We start from the raw sequence: 15298 nt of genomic DNA, 5'->3' as shown, positions 1-15298 counted from the left end.
ATATAATTTCTTTGAAACCTCATCAAATATATATTTGTCATTAATCATTCACTGCAAAGCAAGCTGTCTGCTACCTACAGTATTCATGTAGTCTCACACATGTACACATGTATATGGATGGACATTATACAGAGAGTTGCTCAATACCTATAAAGTATTCAGAGAATAGAAAAGGAGCCCTTCAAAAATAAAATAGCAGGTTTAACAGAGTTGTATGTACAGGAATGTGTTACACACTTACGTATGGAAGTGTAATTTTTTAATAATGAAAGAAGTTCATTATAATGTTCTTCATATCACTTGCCTTCAGACAGGCTACTCTGACTTTCCCTTAGAAAAATTCTTTCTTTCCCATTAAGTTGTCAAGGATCATATGGGTCTAGGAAAGCATTTAACCACTGTACTGGATTGAATGGTGTCCCAAAATTCCTGTCCATCCAGACCCTCAGAATGTGACTTTACTTGGAAATAGGGTCTTTGCAGACGTAATTAGTTAAGATGAGGTCATACTGGATTAGGAAGGCCATAAATCCAATAACTGGTGTCCGTATAAGAAGGCCATTTGAGGACACACAGACACACAAGTGAGAACTCCATGTTAAGACAGAAGCGTATATTGGAGGGATGCATCTGTAAGCCAAGGAACGCCAAGGATTGCTGGCAACCAGCAAAAGCTAGGAGAAAAGCACGAAATAGATTCTTCCTCAGAACCTTCAGAAGGAACCAGCCCTGCCAACAACTGATTTTGGACTTCTAGCCAACAGAACTATGAGAACATAAATTTCTGTTGTCTCCGTATGACAGCTGGAACTGTTGTGGACGTCTTGCAGCCACGATGGGACAAGCCTGAGGAGCAAACCAACTCTCTAAGAATGGCAGAGCAAAAATATGGAAAGAGCCTGGGCTTTTAATAGCATTGTCAGTCACTGAATTAATTAACCTTGCAATCAGTCTACCCTTAGTTCTCTCCTTATATAAAATAACAAATTTCCTTATTCCTTAGGCTTCTTTTAGTTAGGTCTTCAGCTCTTTGCAGTAGAAAACATCCTAACTGATAAGCCTCCCCTGGTATAAATACAAAAGAGCAATACTTTGGCTTCACTCCATGTTACCTAGACTTTTGTGCATTACTCTAAAAGCTTAACAACTGGGATAAAAAGATGAGTAGAATACGGAGAATCTCTTACACGAAATAACTTGAAAAGAGAAAAGATTATTCATCATCTGCACAATGTTTTTGTGTGGATAACAATGACATCAGTGGTCTTGAATTATTTAATACTTTGTTCCACAGTGTCATTTATGAGCAATGTCTTTTGCGGTTCAAGATTAGCAGCATCTTAACTTTACATTTCATTTACCTTGGTCACATAGTTTTCAGTCATATATTTTTCCATGTTGGCTTTGCTTCAATTTCTCTTGTCAGTTTATTAAAACTCTTCTTTGTTGAACCTGAGCAAAATACAACAGAATACATGCAGAATACAAAAGTAGAGAAAATGGAAATAAGGAAACAGTCACCCCCCCCCCAAATAAATAATCCACAATCGAAAACATTGGTCTTACTGTACAAAAAGTTAATAAAGCAAGTAAAAAGAGCTAAAAATGACGAGCAAACTATAGCAGTAAAACTTGTGAATCATTCTATGAGATGAAAAAATACATTAAAAAGTATTTCTCTCTGAGGTGAAGCTGTTATGACATTAATGAGCATGAGCTTTGTGAATGAGTTTAGATGCTGAGTAGAAGCTTGAAATAGTACCAGGGAAAAGCATAGTTCAGCAGCAAGGGCTGGGAAACTAGAAAGAATAGGTAAAATGGAGCCAAGGAGAAAGATGAGATCATAAAAAGCAGTCTATTTAAGGTTCAGGTCTGAGATTTGTATAATTAAAGTGAAAACTTTTCCATTTCAGGGACTGGAATTATGTTGAAATGGATTTTGATAAAACTCACCATTCAAACTTTATGAGCATGACTCTAGAATTGCTACCTATCCATTATATAGAATGTACCCACGAAATTCTGCTGGCTGAATTAGTCATGACTCATTGGTATGTTTTTAGAACATTTAGATATATTGGTTGCATGAACATTTCAGGCAGTTTTGTTCAAATGTATCTCAGTCAGAATACTTCAGTAGTTTCCACCATTTCTAATTAAGTGCTAAAACATTACAAACCACTTAAAACATTTCATAAAATAGATGTTAGTGAAATATGTTTTGTTAATTCCAAAGGAATTTAGCAGTAGCCTAACCAAAGACAGCTGTTGGCACTGTTTTTAGTGTTAATGATACTCCCCTTCAATAGAAATAAATATTGACATGGTTATTTATTCATTTTGCTCAACATTTATCAACATCACTCTGTGCAAAGCCTCATAGTAGGCCATGTGGGGAATATTCAGATGAATCAGGCAGGGATTCTGCCCGTTCTGATATCACAGTTAATTTGGGACAATAGAACACATACACAAATGACCACAACATGAGACAGGAAGTGGTAAATGCTAAAAGAGATGTGGACATAAAATTCAAGGAGAGTGAGAGTATATTGCCATCAGAGAGGTACAGGAAAGGCTTTGTGGAGAAAGTGCATTGATGCTGAATTCATTCCTTCTTCCAAACAAATTTTATTGGAAAAGTCCCAGCCCTCACAGAAGGTACAATCCAACAGGGAAGACAGACAATGAGTAAATAAAGATTTGAGAGTGGTGAAATCAAGATATAAGAATAGGGCCAATGGAGGCAGAGTGTAATGAGAAACGGGGAGAGTGATAGGGGATGAAGTCAAAGGGGTAGATAGGGTTCAAATTGCGTAAGACCATGTAGGCCATAGGAAGGATTTTGGACTTTAAGTGCTTTGGGAAGGCATTAAATGGTTGAGCAAGAGGGTAACATGATCTGGTTTGCATTTGTAAAAGTTCACTGTGGCTGTAAGGTGGAAAAGGGATTGTAAGGAGATAAGAGTAGGCGCAGGAACACCTCTCAGGAGGCAACTGGAAGAGTCCAGGTGAGAGATCATGTTGTCTTAAATTTCAGTGGTAGCCAGAGGGCTAGAGAGAAGTGGATAGATTCAAGATCTACTGTGAAGATAGAGCCAAAAGATTTCCTGATGGATTGCAGGGGACTAGAGGAATTAGAGATGATTCCTAGACTTTTGGCTTATGAATAGTGTTGACATTTATTGAGAAGTCCTGCAGAGGGAATGGGGCTGAGGAGGAAGATAAACAAGAATTCTAATTTGACCATGTTAAGTCTGAGATGCCCGTTGGACATTCAAGTGGAAATATCGAGTAGACAGTTACACACACAAATCTGGAGCTCAGTGGAGGCATAAGGGCTGAGGCTATAGATTTGTGAATCATTAGCATATAGATGGTATTTAAAGCCAAGGACCTAGATAAGATCAATAGGGAGAAAGTGTTGATCAAGTAGAACAGAGGCCTAGGACCAAGTCCTGGGGCACTTTAAAGATGGATAACGTTTTGATAGGCAGAGATGAGAAGGGCATTTAACAGGAAGGAACAAAGTGAACAAAAGCTCAGAGACAGGAAAGTGCTTAGCAGGAGTGGGGAAGCACGGGTGATCCCTTTAAGGAGAACCTATAATAGATACCAAGTCCTAGATTTGGTCCACAGATTTCAGTGGAGAATCATGGAAGACTTTAAATCTGTGGAATGATTCTGCTCCTGATAATGTGAGAGTAGCTCCTTTGTGACCACCCTTCTCTAGATAACAACTCTAAATGCTGGACAAGATTTTTTTTTTAATCTTACCTGAAGACACTGGAAAGCAAACAAAAAGGAAGGTATTGGGGGGTAGGGGTCAACACTTAAAGGACAACATCAACTCTTTGTGAGTTTCCCATATTCATTTTACAGCTTTTTGCCTGAAGGCAAGTCTCAGTCTTCACCAAGGAGGGCGGCTAAACCTGCATTCTTATTGGATTGAAGAACAGTTTGGACAGTTTGGAGTGGGGAGGGGTGGGGGGAGGAATCTGTGAATGGAGAAAGACAGAAAGGGAGTAATTTAAGTTCTGTATTTAAACTTTGCCTAAATCTCTGGGTGATCTTGGAAGTACACAAGTACAGGGCAGACTCCAAGAAGCCCAGGTAAGGTTTTAAAAAACAAAACAAAACAAAACTGAACTTTGATTTCAGCTGCTGCCCACCATGGGGGAGACAGTTTGGAATTTGAGCTCAGCCAAGTTAACTGCCTGCAAAAACAAACCAGAAGATCCTTTGGAAGAACAGAACAGAATCCAGAATCTCTAAAACATGTCATTTACAGTATCCAGGATACAATCCCAAATTATTCGACATAGGAAGAAATAGGAAAACATGATCCATACTCAAGAGAAAAAAAAAACGATCAGTGGAGAGAATCAGTGGAGATGACCCAGATGTTAAAATCAGTAGACATAAGGAAAATATGCTGGTAATGAATAAACCTGAGAAGTGAACTCATCACTCTGTATCTTAGAAGCATGAATCTAAAATCACTGTATGAGATTAATTGGAGGGTGCAGAGGCCAGAGATGTGAGAACAGTGAGGAAGTTTTGATGAGTGCGTAGTTCTATAGATATAAAGTGAGGAAATATGGCAAAAAATAACTGAAAACTATCGTCTGACTAAGGGAAGAAGTGAGAGGAATCAGAGATGGCACTGAGGTTTCAAGTATGGTTGACTGAAAGAATGGTAGTACCACCAACAGAAATAGAAACATCAATAGAGGATATAAGGCTTGAATATTGGATGACAAACCCAGGTTTCGAAATATTCAGTTTGGAGTGTTAACTTGATATCCAGATGGAGTATCCAATATGGAGTTCCAAATTCAAGGTAGAGCTGTGCAAAAGATCAGAGTCAAAGCTGGGGAGAGTGAGTTGGAGTCATTCAGTATGGAAGTGATCACTGAAGTCCCTATAAAATTGGATTAGATCTCCAAGGAAGAATGAATATAGTTGAAAGAGAAGTAATATTTATTAGTTATCTATTACTGCATAGCCAGTCAAAAATGCTTAAGACAACAACTGTTTATCTAGCTCATAGTTCTGCAGGCTAGCAATTTGGTCTGGGTTCAGCTGGACATTTATATTGGTCTCTTGTGGGCTCACTCAGTATCTGCCAGTACAGCTGCCAAGTCAACTTTGCTGACAGTTGTTGGAATTATGTCGAAATGGATTTTGATAAAACTCACCATTCAAACTGTATGACTCCATAATTGCTACATATCCATTATATAGAATGTACCTGTTTCAGGCCTCATCTGAGATGGCTCATCTCTGCTCCATATGCTCTCTCATCCTCTAATAGTCTAACCTAGGCTTGTTCACATGGGTTCCAAGAGAGCAAACAGATGTGTGTAAAACCTCTTAAGGCTCAGACTTGGAACCAGTACCACATTGCTTCCATCTCATGCTATTGGCCAAAGCTAGTCATCAGGCTGTTCCAGATTCAAGTAATAGGAAAGTAAACTCTGCACTTTGATGGGAGAAACCACAAAGTCACATCACAAAGGGGCATGGATACAAAAAAAGGGAATAACTTATGGCCATTTTGCAATCTACCACGTCATCAAAGAACTTTGGATTTGCACACCCATGTGCATAGTAGCATTATTCACAGTAGCCAAGAAGTGGAAACAGCCCTAAGTGTCCGTTGACAGAAGAATGGATAAATTGTTGTATATACATGCAGTGGAATATTATTTGGCCTTAAAAAGGAAGGAAATTTACACATGCTACATATGGATGAACCTTGAGGACATTATGCTAAGTGAAATAAACCAGTCACAAAAAAAGACATACTGTATGATTCCACTTATATGAGGATCTAAAGTAGTGAAATTCCCAGAAGCAGAAAGTAGAATGGCAGTGGCCATAGAGGAGAGGGGGGATTGGGAGTAGTTGTTTAACAGGTCCAGAGTTTCAGTTTTGCAAGATGAAAAAGTTCTGGAGATCTGTTGGTTGCATAATAATGTGAATATACATAACACTACTGAACTATACACTGTAAAAATGGATAAGATAGTAAATTTTGTTTGTTATCACAATTAAAATACTTTGTAGAAGATAGGACCTCGGACACAACCCATATTTTGGGGAGAGAAGGAAAAAGAGAACCAAAGAAAACCAATTTTGCCCAGTCCAGAACTAACGGAAACCAATCTAGCAAGTGGGGTTTGAAAATGGTTCTCTACTCTTCTGTTTATAAGGACCACTGTCAGGTAAAGCGTTTTAGAATTTAGCCTTTCCTCAGTGGAGGAAAGAGGAGACCAATCTGCTCATCTGACCCTCTTGTCTCCAGGATTCTGGAGTTCGCATGATTTTTCCAGTTATCCCGGCTTAGAATAGCATGGTGGAAGTTCCAACCCCAGACTCACCTTCTTTTCTCATTCATACCAGCCCTATCTCCTGATCCTGGACCTCAATTCTGGTCTCTTGGTTTCACATCAAATTGATTATTCCCCATTAATAACACAATCTGCCTCCAATCCTTCTCAGAACCACTGCCCTGCCTAGCTCCCAGACAGCAGACATCCCTAGGAGAGTGCTCCAAACTTAGAGTAGTTCTAAAGTTCTGTTGCACTCAGGGATTTGTTTGCTGTGGGCTGTCCTTTTGCTGTCAGAGAAGAGACAACCCTTCTGCCATTCCAGATGTTCACATTTGCCTGCTTCTGCCTTGCGCCCCGCTTCCTCACTCATTACACTCAGGATGTCTTGTGGCCAGACCTGGAGTCCTTCTTCTCACTTGAAGCTGCTGAAGATGTTAAAGTCAGGGAAATGGGCATTTCAAGGGCTGAATGGGATACCAAAGTTCAGTAAAATTTTAAAACCACCAAATTCCATCCATAATCACATTTTCATGATTATCTCAAAAATATATTTACAGTTGGTTTGTTCAAATCGGGATCCAGACAGGGTCCACACATTACATTTGGTTGTCTCTTTCAGTATAAAGCATCACTCCCTCCCCCTTTTTATTCATTCCATTGATTTATTGTAGAAACCGAATCAACTAAACTTGCAGAATATATCACATTCTTTATATTTGTCTACTTGTTTGCTTCCGGTGTCGTTTAATTTCTTTCTCTAACCCCCTTTTTCCCAAAGACAGAAGTTAGCTCCGGAGCAGTACTGTTCAATAGAACTCTCTGCCACAGTGGAAATGTTCTATAATGTGTACCGATACCATAGCCACTAACCACATGTGAAAATTGACACTTGAAATGTGGTTAGTGGGACTTAAAAAACTGAATTTTAAAATTTTATCATATTTAATTTAAATTTAAATGGCCACATGTGACAAGTGGCTACCATATTGGACAGCACAGCTCTAGAGGCTTAATTGAATTCCATTTCAGGTTTTTGGAAAGAATACTTCATAGGTGGTCTTACATGCTTCCTATTGCCTGACAGACGAGGCTTACAGTGCTTGGTTGTGCCATCTTTTTTGATGCTAAGATTGGTCATTGTGTTCAGGTGGTGATAGCCTGATCCTTCCAATTTCAAGTTCTCCATCCACCTTTCATCTAATGGCTTCATTCATTTACAATTTTTGCCTGAATCAGCTCCTTCATTATGGTTTTCAAAATGGCACTTTTCTAAGTCTATCATTCCTTTGATATAATAATTCTGTAAAGAACTTTCATCAACTAATATTACATGGTTGGCCTGAAATACTGTTTATACAAGAAAAGGCATGATAAATCCTTAATTATTTCTCTTTAATTGTCATTAATGACTGGAGAAAAAGGCAGGTGTCTTGCATCTATGCAAAGGTGCTGGGATTTTATCCTGAGGTAAGGAAAGCCGCTGTGGGTTTTAAGCAGGGGATAAATAAGATGGGATTTTCATTTTAGGAAGCAACTGTCGGCCATAGTGTGGAGAACTGGTGAAAGTCTGCAAGGTTCTAAAGGGAGCTGTCATAATACAGGCCGGATATGGCAAACTCTGGGGTGGTGGAATAGGAGAGTTTGACAGAATCCAGATAGATTAGAAAGGAGAATCAACAAAATCTAGCTGTCAAATAACGTAGGGGATGGAGGTGAGAGGAAGTGTGGGAGGATGACAGGATAAACCCTTGATTTCTAATCTGGTGAACTAAGTAGATGATAATGCCAAAAACTACCTTGAGAAATACAGGAAGAGAAGTAGAGGCAAGTTACTTTCTAAATGAAAAACTATATGGCTCAAATACAGACCTCCCAGACAGAAGGACAGATTTAGGATGCTACAGCATTTTTTTTTTCACTTCAGTTTAATAAATAACAGTGAGTGCATACTATACTTGTCGGGGCGGGGGGGGAGATTGCTCATATAGAATCGTCTGGATTCCAGAGATCTATAAATAAGAATCAGGGATTATTTTTGTTAGCAGTAAGTGTTTAACCTGAAGAAATTAAATTCTAAATTCTATTCCTAGTCCATTTTAAAACATATTTCAAATTCTTCTCTATCATTATTTTTTGCCCTATTACTTACAGAGATGCACCTACTATTTTAGAAATTCCTTAGTAGAAGATGTAGTGTTTTCAGAAGTAAAAATGCTATGCAAGTGTATAAGCGAAAATCTTCTCTGTGTTGTATCAGTTTGCTAGGACTGCCATATGAAGCACGACAAACTGGGTAGCTTAAAACAACAGAAAGTTATTGCTCACAATTCTAGGGGCTAGGAGTCCAAAATGAAAGTGGCAGCAGGGCCATGTTCCATCTGAAACCTGCGGGAGAATCCTTGCCCCTTCCTAGATTCTGATGCTTTGCCAGCAACCTTTGGCTTGTTGATGCATTATTCCAATCCTCTGCCTTTACATGGCCTTCTTCTTATAAGGTGAACAGTCACATTGGATTAGGGGCACACTCTACTCAAGTATGACCTTATCTTAACTGATTATATCTGCAATGACCTCGTTTCCAAATAAGGTCACTCTCTGAGGTACTGGGTGTTAGGACTTCAACATATCATTGTGGGAGTGGGAGGTAGGGTGGGCAGAATTCAGCCTGAAACAGTGGTCTAAAGACTCATGATGAACTATGGAAGGGAAAGTTTTCATTTGAAAATTATCTCCTTTAGCATCCTTTCAAAAGCCTTACATTGCTCTTTGGAGAAACTAAAACTTATTTTCTTTTTTTCAAAATGATATTCACAGAATCTTGCTGTCTCCACCAAGGTGAAATAAAGAATAAGAAAGCAACATGACATGCAGATATATTTAATAAGGATGCTTTAAGTACTTATTTGACTATATCTTATGGTACATTTTCCCCAGGCATTTTCCTGAATTTTTTGAAAGAATTAATTATAGTGAAAAACATTCATTCTTTATCACAATAAAACACTTTTGCTAACAAATACCTATTGTTAGAAAGAAACAAGATAATGTATGCAAACCATTTAACAGTTTTTAAGTACTCAATAGCTGTTAGCTACTATTAATATGTATTTAGTATTTTTAGGATTGCAATGATGATTAAAGAGGTTAATATAGGACTTCCCTGGCGATCCAGTGGTTAAAACTCCGCGCTTCCAATGCAGGGGGCACGGGTTCAATCCCTGGTCTGGGAACTAAGATCCCACGTGCCACATGGCACGGCCAAAAAAAAAAAAAAAAAAAAGGTTAATATACATGAAACACTTATAATAGTGCCTGACACATAGTATGTACGAAATAAATGTCTATTATTGTCAACATCACCATCATTAGATAAGATGGTAAAGTGTCCAAAACTGCCAATGCAGCTTCTAATTGGTTTATTAATTGGCTTACACATACACTCAACATTTGCATATAGTTTCATTCGGTGGGGTTTCTTTAAATTTTGTGTAATCTATAGAATTCATTCCTTATTTAGTAGGCAATTGTAAGTTATTTAAATTTGATTTTTTAAAATAAAGGAATTCCTTAATATTTATACCTCCCCAAAGTATTTATTTTATTTACTAGTCACCAGGAACATGACTTGAAGACAAGCTACTGAAATCATAAGTGACGTGTTGTTTGATGAAAATGTACTTCATTTACAAATATGGCATTATTATCCACAACCAGTTTTTCCAGCACCAGACCTGATTTGACACTGCCCCATTCACATAATTTTTCACACATCTTTGGGATTAAAGCTTCAGATTTCCCAAACATAGAGATCTGAGGTTCATTCGGTGGTCAAGGAATCAAGTTCCATTTGATGCCATAGCTTTCCCCAAAGTCACTTCCCCAGTTGAGGTCTGGTCATAGACTGATCTTAAATGCAAGTCACTAAAAAAGTTAGCATATTTTTTAAAGAATCTTTTCTAGCTGCAGACACAAATCTACATTCAAAAGCACAAATATAAACTTTAAAAATAAGAAACGTAACCACAATAACAGCCACGTTCTAAAGCAACAGTTCCATAAAGTTTGGGTTTTTGTTTTTTGTTTTTTGTTTTTTTTCCATAGTGGTGAGTAGGAACTGGTGGTTCTTGGGTTTTTGTTTCAAAATGGTTTGTGGACTGAAAAAAAATTTGAGAACCACTGCTCTAACCAACCAGACTAAATTGATAGTTATAAAATGGGAATGTTTATCCTCTGAAGGAGTACTTTATACTGCGATTTTTGGTTAATGTTAAAAGCAGTCGTTTTTAATATCAGTTTGAAAATGAAATTTTAATGTATTATCTCCCTCTTATGAATTAGTGTTTATAAACAAGAACATTTAGTGGGTCTTTTCTGTTCTAGTAGAATGAAAGCTGAAGGAAAACAGTAGCTTATTAAAGCTCCAAGAATGGCTTCTCAGTTCCTTGTCAAGTCTCAAAGCCCCATAATTCTTTCCCTTCTAACAACTCTGAAACAAACTGACACCTCTAAGGATTAAACATTTTGGAAACCAATAAAAGAAAACATTAAAGCATGTCTGACACAGACCTTTCCTCCATACTTCCCTGTTCTTCAAGTCCTCCCTACATAAGTATGAGTCAGGTAATGTTAACTTTGAATCATACATTAGTTAGTTTCCTTTGAGCATTACGTAAACAAAGTTTTGATCATAGCCTATGAGGCAACTGACCTGTAATCATTTGCATTTCAACATATGTGGCTTGAAAAACAGAACAGTACGTTACCCTACATGCTCTTTTATTTGAATTCCACAGGAAGTTACTCACAGTATCATTTGTGTGTGTGTGTGATACAAGAGTGCCCTAAAGAAATAGATTATACCATAATGAAATGCTCATACAACAAATGGAAAGAAATAACTTTTAGGAGTGAAGTATTTGAACTGCATTATGTATGCAGGAATACTCCCTTTCTGAAGCTCATAACAATAGCTCCATTTATTGAGTGCTCTTTCTATGTGGCAAGCACTGTGCTTTATGCTTCCCAGACATTATTTCCATTTAATCTTCCTCAAAGTTCTACAAGGTGGGTGTTATTATCATATTTTCCTTTTTTAAATTTATTTTTAAATTTTATTTATTATTTTTGGCTGCGTTGGGTCTTCGTTGCTGTGCGCGGGCTTTCTCTAGTTGCGGCGAGTGGGGGCTACGCTTCGTTGGGGTGCACGGGCTTCTCGTTGCAGTGGCTTCTCTTGTTGTGGAGCACGGGCTCTAGGTGCGCTGGCTTCAGTAGTTGTGGCACGTGGGCTCAGTGGTTGTGGCTCGCGGGCTCTAGAGCGCAGGCTCAGTAGTTGTGGCGCACAGGCTTAGTTGCTCCACAGCATGTGGGATCTTCCCGGACCAGGGATCGAACCCGTGTCCCCTGCATTGGCAGGCGGATTCTTAACCACTGCACCACCAAGGAAGTCCCTATCCTATTTTCAGATGAGGAAAACAAAGCTTATTTTGCCAGTATCTACTGAGCAACTATTATGTACCAGACCCTGCTTTAGGCCTTTGAGTTGAAGCTTAGAGACGTAAAGGAAACTGGAGTTTGGACATAGGCCTAGCTCTGCTCTTATCGTGATCCCATACCGCCTTACCCTGAAGAATGTTAAACGTTTCAAGTATTTGTATCATAGATTGTCTTCCCCTTAGTTCCTTACAGATTTTATTAGCATCTCTCATCACATGCAACTCCAGAATCATTGAACTTTGTATCTGCAGGAGAATCTGGAGAAGATCTTACATTTTCCAAAATTTGAATTCTCGCAAAAAAAATGTTCGAATAGGTGTAGAAGTATTTGTTGTCTCTTAAGATGTGTGTCATTCAGGAAGATATTCTTAATAAGTTTTACTTGGGAAATTTCAAAGCAAAGATGAAATTCATACACACGAAAAAATGTCACCACATATTTTGTTTAATTATTGTCTTATGCAAGATAAAATTTGAGCCTAAGTTTTATCTTTCTTTCTCACTGGAAAGAAATAGTTAAATAGTCTCTAGTGATTACTTTTTCTTTTTTGTATGAAAAGTAAAAATGCTTCAGATAATGTAGAGGGAAAACACTTGTTTCAGAGGGGCACTGATGATTACACTTTGTTTTCTATAGGGACAAACCTATAGCTGTGAGTATTGGATGTATATAAGGTAGAGACTGTGCCATGAGCCATAGTTTAGTCATCTTGTAACTTTTCCAGACTGATGTAACTCCATTTTTTGAACAAATGTTATTTTGTTAAGTAAATGCCCATTTAAACTTGTATACAAAGGTTATAATTATAGCAGGAAATTGTTGGGGACAGAGGAGGTTAAATCTGGTTGTCCTGTCATACAGCAGGAATCATTTCTTGGAAATCTAGTCCAGATTTTCGACTGAGGTTTGCTGTTTCCTTTTGCTGTAGTTTCAAGTAATAACTTTCCAATATTTTGGTTCTGACTGAGAGATTTATGTGTGTGTGTGTTGGGGGGGAGGGGTATAGAGTCAGTAGGTAACTGAATCCGCCCTTTCTGCTGATTTTGCACAGAGGAGCCCAAAAAGACAGTGGAATGTGAGGATATCACTTAACATTACAGGACTTGTAGGAATATATAAAAGGCTCAATGTTAAAGGAAAGTTCTAACGCAGCACTGTCCTGTAGAACTATAATGCCAATCTTGACAAGTAAGCCACGTATGTAAGTATACATTTTATAGTAGCCACATTAAAAAAAAGTGAAAAGAAACAGGAAATTAATTTTAACAAAATATTTTATTTAACTCAATATATTGAAAATATTTCAACTCATAGTCATTATAAAATTATTAATGAGATACTTTACATTCTTTTTTTGGTACTAAGTCTTTGAAATCTGGTGTGAACTTTACACTTACAGCACATCTCGGTAGCGACCAGCCAACCTTATTTTAAGTGCTCAAGAGCCACGATGTGGCTAGTGGCTCCCATATTACCCTGCACAGGTGCTCTCTAGAGGCAGCTATTCTTTGAATACCTAAGAGTTTTCCTTTCTTAAACGGGGGGCGGGGGGGGGGGAGTAATCCTGCTCAGGGCAATATCACCTTCTATGTTCAAATAACTCTTTTTGTTGCCACCTGCAAGAAAAATCCCCCAGCCTCATTTGATTTTCCCAAATTCTCCCAGCCAGAGTGAGTGGTTGCACCACTCTTGGATTTAATAAATGAAAAAACGAAAAAAGTTTATTGTTAACCAAAAGGAAAAAATTTTGCTTTCTTTTCTTTTTGGGCAAAAGGAAGGAGGATAGTGTTTTCCCAAATCAATTCACATACTTAACAAGTTGATCCTATGTGCGAGACAGCTGTGCTAGTGGTACTTTAGCCCATTATTAAGTTCATTTAATGCTTAACTCCTGCAATGTGACCACTGTTCACACTACTTTTACAGATCAATTCGCCGTTTTAAAAGTTATTCCTCTAGTTCTCAAGGTAAAAGGAAATGAATAAAAATTGATACCGAAATCAACTTTTCAGTATACAGTTTGATTTATTTTTAAAAGGTAAGTTCACCCTTTGAGCGGCGTATTTAGCGCTGGACAGTGTTAGACACAGTAACTCTTTTCAACTATGTATGTTTTTACTAAAGAAAGAATGTTAATTGGAATAATTGATCACCGTTGGGGGGCTAATTTACCTTAAACTAACCAAATTGACCAACTTCTTTTCGCTGTAAGGAATGGTAACGTGGCTTTGCAATATAAATGAAAGATAAATTAGACACTTTGTACATAAATGAAAAACAATACACAACTCCTTATCTTCAAACTTCTGCAAGCTGGTTTTACCGTCAGGAGTTACAGAGACGGTGGCTGCCAAATTAGCTGAGTTTTGGGTCCAGATTGGATTTGCAGCACTTGAATCAGCATGTTGGGGGAGGTGACAAAATCACGAGCTCAGTCCTCCCCACCCCCACCCAACAGACCACGCTGAGCCTGCCCAGATGTTGCTCAACCCTGAGCTGTCCCCCTGAGTCCAAGGCTGCGGGAGAGGGCGCGCAGCGAGTATTTCCGGCCGCCTCCTCAGGCTCCCTGAACAGATGGAGCCTCTTCAGGTGGCCGCGAGGCTCCAGCCCGGGCCTCGAGCCTGTGCCCAGGGGCGCGCAGGCGAAGGCAGCAGAGAGAGCCTAACACCTGCCTCTCTCGGCCCAGAGAGAAACCTTGCACCGCCCGCGCAGACCTGGCCGGCTAGGTGTGGGGCTCTAATCTCATCCTCACACCTGCGTTAGGGAGGAAGGCCAGGGCTCTCCAGGTGTGCGGGTCCCGCGAGGATGAAAGGAAGCTGTTAAAAGGCGTGCACCAGGAGCGCAGCGGGGGTCGCGCTGTGGTCGCCCGGCGTGGGAGGACCGGGACGCCTGGGCCGAGGCCTGAGGGGATGGAGGCACTGGCCGGCCTGGAGATTTCCCTTTACTTTTTTTCTTCTCCTTGTAGGGCGGTTAGCCGATGGCTGCGGTAGCTTTCCACTCAGCCTGGGGACTTTTACACAATTCTGCCCGGACGCACTGAGCTCGCCGCGGCACCTGGCGCGGGGAACAAGGGGTCGAACCCTCCGCCCCCTCCCCCCAACCCACTCCAGACGCCCAGGCTTCTCTCCTCAAGTTCTCTCCGTCCTCGGCCCTCCGTTGCCTTCTGGGGGTTGGGTTTCCTTAACCTAGGGCTTCCCTATCTCGGGCGGGAGGAGTTAGAAGCCCTCCCTCTCCCCCCTCCTCCACCCACCGCCAGCCTGATTTTTAATCTAATCTTTTATTTAAAGTCAACAGAAGAGCAGGAACCCCGGGCTCCTGCCAACAAGATATTTATAAATAATTCCCCAACCTCTGCCGAGAGGGGCAGCCTTAAAGAACCTCCTTGTTTTCTCCTTCGTGAGGGATTTAGGCAGCGGAGAGCCGGGGAGGGGGCGCGCTTGGAGGGTCGGGCCTGAAGCCCGAGGGC

The sequence above is a fragment of the Balaenoptera borealis genome, assembly GCF_965194805.1.
Source record: "Balaenoptera borealis genome assembly, chromosome: X".
Taxonomy (NCBI): domain Eukaryota; kingdom Metazoa; phylum Chordata; class Mammalia; order Artiodactyla; family Balaenopteridae; genus Balaenoptera; species Balaenoptera borealis.
The sequence above is the reverse complement of the archived record's forward strand: the minus strand, read 5'-3'. Positions refer to the sequence as shown.